This window comes from Danio rerio, chromosome 21, assembly GCF_052040795.2.
Source record: "Danio rerio strain M-AB ecotype USA chromosome 21, GRCz13ab, whole genome shotgun sequence".
NCBI lineage: Eukaryota > Metazoa > Chordata > Actinopteri > Cypriniformes > Danionidae > Danio > Danio rerio.
In genome coordinates, this window is record NC_141041.1 from 15,952,282 (window position 1) to 15,965,000 (window position 12,719).

The 12,719-nt window shown below is 34.6% G+C and overlaps 1 protein-coding gene across 1 annotated transcript in view; it reads right to left on the bottom strand.

Annotated features, from left to right (window-relative positions):
• Positions 1-12,719, bottom strand: part of arrdc1b (arrestin domain containing 1b) — a 66,899-nt gene that overhangs the window by 25,031 nt on the left and 29,149 nt on the right.

A 12,719-nucleotide genomic window follows, 5' to 3' on the forward strand; every position in this document is an offset into this window, starting at 1 on the left:
TAATGCATTACTTTTTGGTGTAAGTAATCGATGAAGTAATTGAGTTACTTTTTGAATGAACCAACTAGGAACTGTAACTAGTTACTATTGTACTGTAACTAGCACAACACTGGGTATGACTTAGTAGTACTATATTAAGGTGGTTTATGAGGACATACTTTACATGTGTCCTCATAATTTAAAACGCATAAAAATCATACTTAACGGGGTCTTTTGACATTCAAAATACGCCATAGGTTTCTTGTGAGGGTTGAGTTTAAGGGTTGGGAAAGGCCCTGTAAATATTTTTACACTTTACATACACACACACACAATATGTGCATTATTAGTACATTCCTGCATTGAGTTAGCACATACAGTCCTCAGCATAAGTACACCCCTCACAAATCCACTTTTATATTCATTCTTTTAATACCAGACTATACAATAATATATTTGTGCATACACATTAGTTTAGTGAGTACTGAAGCCAAATCTGGAGCTTATCTAACAAAATAACTTACGACAACAGTCCAAAAACTAGTACACACAAATGTATATGTTACAGAAAAATCATAAATACAAATTAAAAATGGAGAAAAAAAATAAAAAATTTAGTTGAAATTTTGTAGGTTGTCATTTTTTTTTTTTTTTTGCAATATTTAGCTTGAATTTAATTGTCTTATCTTTCAATCTCTAAATATTTTTTGGTGACTAAAATATTATTTTAATAAATATATCCGTTTAATAAATCTGTTTTGTTTAAATGCACCAAATTACTTTGCCTATATATTCACTGAGAAATGGATAAAAACATTCATTTTCAAAATGGGCTGTACTCAATTATACTGAGCACAGCATAGCCCGGCTTCTTCCTTCAACACTTGATAAACTGTAATCCAGTAATGTACAGTAAATACAGAAAATAAGGTCAAATATATGCATATTTTAAGTGCTTTTCCTACCTTCCATTCATATCAACCTGTTATTAGGAATTTCCAAAACCAAAATAGGAACCTTTCCCATGTTAGATGCACTTTAAAGGTAACCATAAAAATCTATTTCACATTCCTGCTCATACCTGTTCGACCTCTGATAAGGCTCTTCCCGAAACAAGCAAGCAAAACTTCCTCCACACCTTCAGAAATTCCTATAAACTCTCCACCATTCAAGATGAAGAAATGACGCAGGGACAGGTTTGCTAAGTCTAATTGCTGTGGATTTTCCCAGTAACAGATTCAATGTCGTGCTCTTGATGTCAAACACAGAACAGGAATGGTGACTATTTTCCTTTTACGAACAACCTATCTGATTTCAATTTAAGCTCAACAGACATTCCATACCAATTAAATATTCAGTCAGAAGGAAAAACCCCATTGTCTGAAGCGCAACGGAGAAACAGCTCTCCCTATTTGCATTACAATTACTTGATGCTAACTCTCCAAACAGGCTTTATCAGGGAGCACCCAGAAACAAAAAGATGTCTGAATGTACAAAACCCAGACAGACCAACGCAAAACCCCTCAAATAAATAAATAAATAAATAAATAGCCTCAAATCATCCTTTTCAGCTTAGAGGTCAAGGTCACAAGATGCGGACAAGAGATTTGCATGTGTATGGCTGATGCATTGGTGCTTTCAGAATCAGAATCAGTTTTATTGCCAAGTGTGCTTCACACACAAGGAATGTTTTGGCTACAGAAGCTTCCGGTGTATAAAGTGACAAGTGACAACACAAAATAAATATGAAAAAAAGGATGATAAACATTAAACAGAGATGCAGTTAGTCTGGATGTTAAATGTTGAATTGTATGTACAAAATTTTATTTTACCACTGTTGTGCCACAAATAGATGAACATTTTAACATTTAGCATGAACTTAAACAGTCCTTAGTTCAAAACTAAAGGAGACATATCACAAAAATTAGCAATGTTTCAATACTCCTTTTCCCTTTCAAATAGCAATTCTGATAGCTGAGCTCAGGGTATCGGCCAATACAGAGAACTGAACCTATATCTGTGTCTGTATCTGTAGGGTTGTGTATACTACTAGCCCTGTAGACTTCTGCATTTATGGTTTTAAATACTTGCCGATAATAATACCAGAATTTTTGCAGTATCTGCATTCTGATATTTGTATCGGCATCGGAACAACCCAAATAAAAATTTCTGTGTTATCCTACACAGGTTTATGTTATTTGCTAATTAATAACCATCTCATGTGGAACTCTGAATTCACATAATTTCAGAGTCCATTACTGTTACTATTGGAGGTTGCATTTTCAGTCATGGATGCATGCTTTAAAAGCCTTCATGACTGAATGAATCACACCAAGGCAACCCGGGGTGCTGCAAACATATTACAGTATTTTTAAGCTTTAGAAGAGTCAGAAACTTACAGGCCCTTTAACATGTTTTGGTACATGTAGAAGAACCTCTTCTTCTTTATCATTATCCAACTGATTAAATAGGTGAGGCTCCCCTTCACTATTGCAGATATTACTAATATCTGATATTCCGGCTGTTTTGTTGTTTTTGGAATATTAGAATATAGCATGTGAAGGCTCCGCCCTCTTATGGAAAGCAGCAGCTCATTTGAATTGCTTTTGTGCACACCCAAATGGCACAAATTTGACAAGTTATAATAAATAATATGCAAGGTATTTTGAGCTGAAACTTAACAAGCTGTTTCCATCCAAAAATTCAAATTAGACTTCTGCGACAAGCTAAAAAATCATAAAACATTTGTGAATAAACCACTGTTTGCATCCAGTGAGTCAAGAAGAAACTATTACCAACTAATAAAAAAGGGATTTTCTGAAGTAGAAACTAAATTGCACATCAGAATATATGCACATCTCAGCTATTAAGCAGTTTTAAATTTGTAATTCCAACCTGTCATAAAAATAGGTGGATGAAAACATAGCTACCGACACATTCTGAGCACACCAGCAGTAATTTGTCCCTTTACTACTCAGACAAACCTTAAACACCTTGCTTGACCCAGTCAGGCAATTCACAAATACACAGCGCATGCACACATCTGACTTTGAGTGAAAAGAGACAAACTGACTGAGCCATGTGACCACATGCTGATCTGATTATGTAATGGGCCAGAGGTGGGTAAAGCCCAAGGAATCTCAACTGGATTGACTCAAAGCAGCACGCCACAGCAAACACCATCATTAGTTTCGCTTTCATATACAACTCAGGAAGCAATGTTCTTCATTTTAACAACCCTCATGAGAAAATGAATCCGATTTTACATTGTATTAAAAAAAAAAGCAGGATGAGAGACATGAGAGAGAAGAAAAAATGACTACATGAATATTTTTTTTTACTTTACCACAACAGCAGCTCTGGATTTTTGTGATGATACCTTGATAAAACAAGACAATATTTGAGCTTTGAGCTTTTGCGATGCACATTTTCTTTAGAAAGTTCACAAGTATGAAAAGTAACTGCAAATTTTCTCAGTGTCTAAGCATAAGTGACACAAAATGTTAAAGTATTATTAAATTAACACAAGTTTTTAGAGAAGCAAGTTCCTGAGGAGATCTAAAAAACAAACCAACATTTAATCCAAAGCTCTGGGCATAGCTTGCAAGTAAATGTTAAGTGTCTTTGGTAATACAAAATGATTGTGAATGGAAGCTAAAAAAAGTAGCAAAGAAACATCAAAATCAAAACTCATTTCGTTTTTCTAAGCAGACAAATGAAGCCAACACAAAGTTTCTCGGGCCGATGTAAAAGTTCTGTAAGTCATCATTTACGTTCTCTGGTAATGCAAAAGTGTTTTGAACAAACGTAAAAGTGTTGCAGTTGAACACAACGTTTGAGAGTGAAAGTTTAAAGGGGAAAACAAGTCATGCAAGCAAACAAAGTTACAAATACAATGCTTTTCACAGCATCGCAACAGTTTTGCAATTGAACCTCAAAATTAAGTGTGATTCAAAAAAGGGTTACGATCTGATACAAAAGTACTGCAAACACAAATGTGTGCACGAGAAAGTTTTAAAAGGAAAACAAGATTTGCAAGCAAATAGAATGCAAAGTTTCTAGGCTGAATGCAAATGTCCTATAAATAACACGTTTAGAAAATACTTCCGTTAAAAAAATCTGTATTCTAGTGTTTACAATCTTCACTAATGTGATATTTTGTGTCAGAGAAACCTCATGTTTTAGTATTTGTCTTGGTATTTTCTTCCTTCAATGATCAGCCAAGTCTGATGTTTTGGATTTCAGAAAATTCTTTAGTGTTGACAACAAAAGAGACTCTTCAGGAGACCCACAGCAGCATCTCTGCCTAAAAATTCTGCCTCCCTGATGCTCTATAGCCTGCTTATTTTCCCTCTTCCTTCTGCAGCATTTTTTTGTTTGTTTGTTGTTGTTTTTTAAGTTGGTTCACATTTGTCAAGCATGATCAGACTTTGTTTCAACCCCTTAACTGTTTCAACAGGTGTGAGAAGTGCTTTTCCCATGCACTTCTTGTGACACCTTGGCTGTTTATTCAGGCTATCTCTCCTATGCAACTCAATTGTTATTTTTTTATTTTCTATTTTTTTTTTTTTTAGATTTATTTTTGGCCTTTTTGCCTTTATTGAGAGAATAGGACAGTATTTTAGACAGGAAACAAAGTGGGAGAGAGAGAGGGGGTAGGGTTGGGAAATGTCCTCAAGCCGGGATTTGAACTCGGGATGCCCTGAGGTGCTACTGCACCATATGTCAGCGCGCTAACCACGAGGCTATTGCGCCGACATCAATTGTTATTTTAATGGTACATACATTTTCACCCACTGGCCACTTTATTATTTTATATTATTTACTTTATAAATAATTATCATGAAGCCATTGTAAATATGTCATGAATTCTACACTCACCGGCCACTTTATTATGTACACCTTCTAACTGCTACTTAACACAAATTTCTAATCAGCCTATGGCAGCAACTCAATTCATTTAGGCATGTAGACAAGGTCAAGACGATCTGCTGCTGTTCAAACCGAGCATCAGAATGGGGAAAAAGGGTGGTTTAAGTGACTTTGAACGTGGCATGGTTTTTGGTGCCAGACGGGCTGTATTTCAGTACTGATGATCGACTGTGTTTTCACATACAACCATCTCTAGGGTTTACAGAGAATGGTGGGAAAAAGAGAAAATATCCAGTGAGGAGTAGTTCTGTGGGTGCAAATGCCATGTTGATGCCAGAGGTCAGAGGAGAGCCAGACTGATAGAAAAGGCAACAGTAACTCAAATAACCACTCATTACAACTGAGTTATGCAGAAGACTCCTGTCAGCTAAGATCAGTAAACTCAGGCTACTATTTACACAGACTCACCAAAATTGGACAATAGAAGATTGGAAAAACATTGCCTGGTCTGATGAGTCTCGATTTTTGCTGCGACATTCAAATGGTAGGGTCAGAATTTGGTGTCAACAACATGAAAGCATGGATCCATCCTGCCTTGTATCAATAGTTCACGGAGGTGGGGGTGGTGTAATGATGTGGGGGATATATTCTTGGCACATTTTGGGCCTACCTGAGTATTGTTGCTTACCATGTCCATCCCTTTATGACCACAGTGCACCCATCTTCTGATGACTACTTCCAGCAAGCCATTTTCCAGCTATTTTCCAGTTATTTTCCAACAAATAACATGCCATGCCATGAAGTGAGAATCAGCTCAGACTAGTTTCTTGCATATGACAATGAGTTCACTGTACTCATATGGCCTACACAGTCACCAGATATCAATCCAATAGAGCACCTTTGGAATGTAGGGGAACGAGAGATTTGCATCATGGATGTGCATCTGACAAATCTGCAGAAACTGAATGATGCTATCATGTCAATATGAATTAAAATCTCTGAGGAATATTTCCAGTACCTTGTTGAATCTATGCCATAAGGATTAAGGCAATTATGAAGACAAAAGCCGGTCCAACTGGATACTAGTAAGATGTACCTAATAAAGCCGGTCAGTGAGTAGGTTATACACATACACTTTGTTAATATAGGTTAACTTCATATTTGAAAGAGTAAAAAATCTACTTCATTTTGAAGTCAAAAAGAGTCATGCCAGTCCAGACTGACACAAAAAGTAAGGTCACAGTACAGCCATCATGAATGAAACCAGGCATCCTTTGCTCAGAGAAAAGCCTCAGTTTGGGGTTTGCAGACAGATGCAGAAGGCAGCTGGAATGAGGGCAGGTGTAACACACGGTTGGGGAATGTTAAAGCCTTTTTGTGTGTGGCCAGCTCAGTCAAAAGAGGCATCGGCTCACCACTGACACAAAACACTGGTGGCAGATGGCAGCATATCACTGGCCTGGGCAGGTGCCCTCTCTCCCTGGCACACTGGCATAAGTGCCCTTCCAGTTCTAGCACAAATAAGAGACAAAATCCGATGGAGAGACGGTCCTCAGAGTATCAGACGATTCATGAACGAATAAATAGGCATTACAGCACCAGTGCCATCTGCTGTGTGCCATCTGGGTACTTCCGTGGGCATGAGGAAACTTTATGGTGACTATATTTTACCACTGCGAAAAAAAATATTTGTAAACAAAAAACAAAAGAAAGCACACCAAACTGTGGCCTACATTTGAACTTTTATCCTTTTCAAATAATAATAATAATAATAATAATAATAATAATGATAATACAGAAGCAAAAAGAACTTAATAATAATAACAACAACAACAACAACAACAACAACAATAGTAAAACAGCAGCAATAAAGAACTTAAATAATAATATTGATAATAATAATAATAATAATAATAATAATAATAATGATAATATAAATTATTATTATTATTATCATCAAACAGCAGCAATAAATAACTTGAATAATAATATTAATAATAATAATAATAATAATAATAATAATAATAATAATAATAATGTAAATAAAAAAAATAATAATGTTAATAAAAATAATAATGATAATGATAATAATAATCAAACAGCAGCAACAAAGAACTTGAATAATAAGAATAATCAAAAAGCAGCAATAGAGCTTAAATAATAATAATCAAACAGCAGCAATAAGGAGCTTAAATACTATTATTACTACAACTACTAATATAAACAATAATAATATATATAATAAACTAAATATAATAAATTATATAACAGTAAAAATACGAACTAAAGACATTTCTTTTTTACACAAAGTGTAATTTCATATATTATATGACACCATATTAAAATATATTTTTCCAGATTTTCCAGATAAAAGCTATGGAAATAAACAATATAAAATGTAATATAATAACATATTAAAGATAACAAATAAGCTATAAAATAAAAAATGCATAGAAAATACAAGAAAATTTCAATATTTTACACATTTATAATTAAATAACTGTATAATAAAAACAAAGATTTTAAAGTTCGGTTTGTTTCCAAAAAGAAATATGTATTATTTTATTTAGGCTAACTAAAGGTTAACTATAGGTTAACTAAAATCAAAATAAAAGTCAAATTAATCATAAGACTGTAGACATATACATCTGAAGCCCCCCCCCCCCTTTTTTTCTTCTTCTTTTGTAATTGTTTCCCAAATTATGTTTAACAGGGCAAGGAAATTTTCACAGCATGTCTGAAAATATTTTTTTCTTCTAGATAAAGTCCTATTTGTTTTATTTAGGGTAGAATAAAAGCAGTTAATAATTTTTTAAACACCGTTTTAAAGACAAAACAATTAGCCCATTTCAGGTAATTTTTTTTTTTGAAAGACTACAGAACAAACAATCATTATACAATTACTTGCTTACTAATTACTTTGCTTACTAATTACTTACTAATTACCCTAACCTGCCTAGTTAACCAAATTAACCTAGTTAAGCCTTTAAATGTCACTTTAAGCTGTATAGAAGTGTCATGAAAAATATCATGTCAAAGATAAAATAAATCAGTTATTAGAAATGAGTTATTAAATCTATTAGTTTAGAAATGTGTTGAAAAAAATCTCTCCTCCGTTAAACAGAAATTGGGGAAAAAATTAAACAGAGGGTCTAATAATTCAGGGGGGGCTAATAATTCTGACTTCAACTGTATGTTAATTAAAAACAAAAATCTCATATAAACTTAATAAAAACTCAAATGAAAATGAATTAACAGAACACCTAAAAAGAAGAGTTAATGAGTAATTATCCTTCTGTAAATAAATAAGCGTTACAGATTCTTTGAAAAAACAAAAGTGGACAGTATGACAAGTTACTCTTACTGTATGAGCCATGACTGAAACACTCAACAGGAAGTAACACAACCAAAGAGAGGATGTAGAAACAGCTTCAGTTTGGAATAAAGTAAAAGGTCAAGCTGACAGCAAACGTGAGCATTAAAATAAACAGCCACTGAGCAGGATTCACATGAGCTTTATACAGACGAAGAGAGGGATGGGAATGAAGCTTTCATGAAATGTAAATAAAGCCTAGCAGCCTCAGAGTGATTAAACTGACTTTAAAAAAACTGAAATTGTAGAATAATTGCTTATTCTATAGACAATCGAAAAAAAATATTGCTTAAGAGGGCTAATAATAATGACCTTAAAATAGTTTTTCAAAAATTTTAATCTCGCAACACTCTGTTAAAGAAAAATAAGTCAATGAGGGCTAATCATTTTGACTTCAACTATACAGAGTCATACAAACTGCTTTTATGATACTCGTATGATGCGTTTCAAGCTCACACACACTTTGGGTTTGGAAGAACATAAGGCCAAGTAAATGATGACACACGCTTGATTTCTGGATGGGATTTGGGATGTGACTCAGAGTCAACAGGGGGACCCCTCTGGAGGTGGTCCAGGGCTCTTGGCAGCTTCTGCGCCTGAGAGAAACCCGGCGGTGGGCGACCGGAGCGTCTCCTGTGTTTATCACCACTCTTCCACATGGACAGACAGCGTGGGCTGAACCTGCTTCCTAACACACGCCGCGCAAGCAACACTGATGCCAGACCGTGGACGACTGCCAGAAACTGTGCATCCATCCATTACCAGTGAGTTCACATCCAGATAATACCACATAGTGACACTGGAATTCCAATAGTACACCTTAAAATATAATGATACCATTTTCAGCACCATGTGGAAATATTGCAATGGCATTCATTCAAATTACAATATCTATGCCGGAGTTTCATTCATTTGTCAAACTTCAAGTATGGCTGAATGTTATCAAAGTACCTATAAGGCGAGTCATTTCACTCGGCGACCATTTTTAAAACACAAATGATTAAGGCAATTCTGAAGGCAAAAAGGTACTAGTATGGTATGCCTATTAAAGTGGCCGGGGAGTGTATATCCAATGATCCTATGTTGAGATTTTCACTTGCTCAAGAAAAATTGTCACAAATGAAAAATAATAATCAATTTAGTAAAATGAAAATATACATTACTTACATTTACTCATTTATTGAAGATAAAAGAGTATATGATAGCTGTATATAAATCCTACGATAAATCTAAGTTACAAAACATACAAGTCTACTTGTATGTAGACTTGTACTGAGTGGTTATATATAAGTGCATGGTGCACATATCCACCGAGCGATGTGCAGTGGGACTTTCACTTGTAAAAGCTGACTGACTCTCATTGTTTTGTCTTTGAGCTGGAGCTGTGAGTGTGAATGGCAGATGACTGACTGATAGCTGATGTGATGTGAGCTGCCAGTGGATTAAACGCTGTAATAATACGCTGATGAAGAGAGCGGTGACGGGGTCAGGACTGAAGAGGGAAAGCAGCAGTGGCTAATTGCTCTTGAAGTTTTAATGAGGACATCAGAGTTGAGTTACAGAGATGATGGAGCTCCTCTGTCAAGAACACTGCCACGGGCTCTTCATTTAATGCTACTTTTCACATTCAGATCAAGCTTATTTGTGTAGCGCCTTCAGAAGATTTCATTATTTCAAAGCAGCAGCACCGAAAATGCGATTCTTGTTGCATACAGCAAGGATTTCGTTTTCAGAAATGAGTGTAATATACAGTTCAAGTCAAACTTTGTGATAAAATTATTCTTTTGAAATTTTTCCCAACTGCGTTTAAAAGACTAGACTTTTCCAACACATTTTAAACATGATAATTTTAATAACTACTTTCTGATAACTAATTACATTTATATTTGATATAGAATACAATAAAACAAAATACAATAGTTCATTGTACACATATACAATGAACATTAAATCCATGTGCAATGAGATTAAATACATCTCACTACTCAATGCAAACATGTAAATATATCCTTACAATCAGGCTGAGAATTACAGGGAGGTTTTGGGGTGGTCTGACCCCCCAAATTATTGCTTGATCCGCCCTGAAGAACATAAAAAAAGATGCGAGGGGTGCCCTTTAATAGTGAAGATATAGTTTGCTCTGATCTGTATCTTAAATGATATTAATATTTAAATAATAGATAACGTAAATATACATTTAACCACCCCTATAATGGTTCATACCATTGTGAATGCTATTACATATTAATTTAGCAGCAAACCTAGAGCACCAACAGACAGCGCAAGTGTTCACAAAATAGGCATTTGTACTGTAGGTGTCCAGAAAATTTGACACATAGTTTGTATTTTATTAAACACTTGCTCGCATAGAAGTTATACAGTAAAAAATGTGCAGTCTTTCATGGTCATCCATTAAGGTGCAGGAAAGTTACCATTTATTTAATATCACAAATGTCAATGAGAACCACTCAATATCCCTCAAAAGACTGAAAGCAAAAGTTTGATTAATAAATTAGATGTAATTGAATTAAATGAATAGCATTGGTTCATTGAGGCATATTACTGAGCATAACCGAAAAACTTTTTTATTAATTAGGGGTCACCACAGCGGAATGAACCGCCAACTTATCCAGCAAGTTTTTACGCAATGGATTCCCTTCTGGCCGCAACCCATTTTTGGGAAACATCCACACACACATTCACTCACACACTCATACACTACGGACAATTTGGCCTACCCAATTCACCTGTACCGCATGTCTTTGGACTGTGGGGGAAACTGGAGCACCCGGAGGAAACCCACGTGAATGCAGGGAGAACATGCAAACTCCACACAGAAACGCCAACTGAGCCAAGGCTCGAACTAGCTATCCTCTTGCTGTGAGGCCACAGCACTACCTTATAAGGTGTCAATTGTCAATTATTATTCATTCGTTTTCCTCCGGTTTAGTCTATTATTTATCAGGGGCCGCCGCAGCAGAATGAACCACCAACTTTTCCGGCATATGTTTTACACAGCGGATAAATTGCTATTCTTGATTTCATTTAATATTTGTTAGATTTGTTCTTGAAAACTATGATGTGATATCACTTGCTGTATATTTTATTTCAACTATATTCCTTATCTTATTTTTTATATTTAGTAATTATAAGGTCTTGTCAATTATTCTATTTCTTATCTTATTATTTGTTCAAGTGTACTGTTGTCTTGCAAGCTATTTATTTTATTTAACTTTATTTAATATCTGTTAGATTTGTTCGTGAAAATTACTATTAAGTACTATCAGTTATTGTACATTTGTTTTTATTCTATTCCTTATTTTATTTTTTATATTTAGTTATGATAAGTTCTTATCAATCATTAAATTAAATTACATTTTTATTTAATTTTTAGGCTATGTACATTATTATATATAAAACAAATCAAAACAAAATAAAATAAGACAATTTTTTACCAGAAAGATGATTTAAAAGAGTACTCAATGTCTCAAACATTACTTGAAATCTCCATTTCTCCATCCTGTCTTTTATAATGACTAGTGTTTCACAATTCATGGCTCATAAATGGTAGACAGAAATCAGTCAGAAATCAGTGTCAGTCATCAGTGGTGAATCTTTCTAATGATTTCCATTAAATCCTCTATTGTGTTTTGCTGTGGTGATGCAGTCGGCGTCACAATGTTTTGCAGTGAAATAAACCAGTTGAGCCTGTTCTCAAAGTGACATGTGAAGGGTTTTATTGTCTCTTTAGGTTACTCATTAAAACGTCATCCAGTCACGTGATGAATTAAACACTTTTAATAGGACTCACTGAATTCTATTAGTCTCTTTAATGACTCTTGATTTTGTATAGTTCTCTATTGTGTTTTTATCTTCTTCTGTGGCCATTGTGAGGAGAAAAACCTGACCTTAGTCAAACACACTGGAGCTCTTTATGCGTCTTGGCTCCAGCTGAACTGTATTCGGTCCTACAGTAAACAAGGAAGTATTAATCTGTTCCCAAAACCAGCTGTAAACCAGTGCAGGCAGCCAATCCTAACTTCTGACTCGCTGTTAAACTAATGCTTAGTCAATGATTCAGACTCTCTCTGATGGCTTTCACAATTTCATCACTGACTGGACACAATCCTAAGGGTTAGTGAAGCGGTGTTATATTTGTATTTAATGTAAATAATTAATTAGATTAAAAAAAATAATTATTTTTATATATATATATATATATATATATATATATATATATATATATATATATATATATATATATATATATATATATATATATATATATATATATATAAGGTTGTTAGTCATTCATTCATTCATTTTCTTGTCGTGCTTAGTCCCTTTATTAAACCGGGGTCGCCACATCGAAATGAACCGCCAACTTATCCAGCATATGTTTTTACGCAGCGGATGCCCTTCCAGCTGCAACTCATCTCTGGGAAACACACTCATATGGACAATTTAGCCTACCCAATTCACCTGTACCGCATGT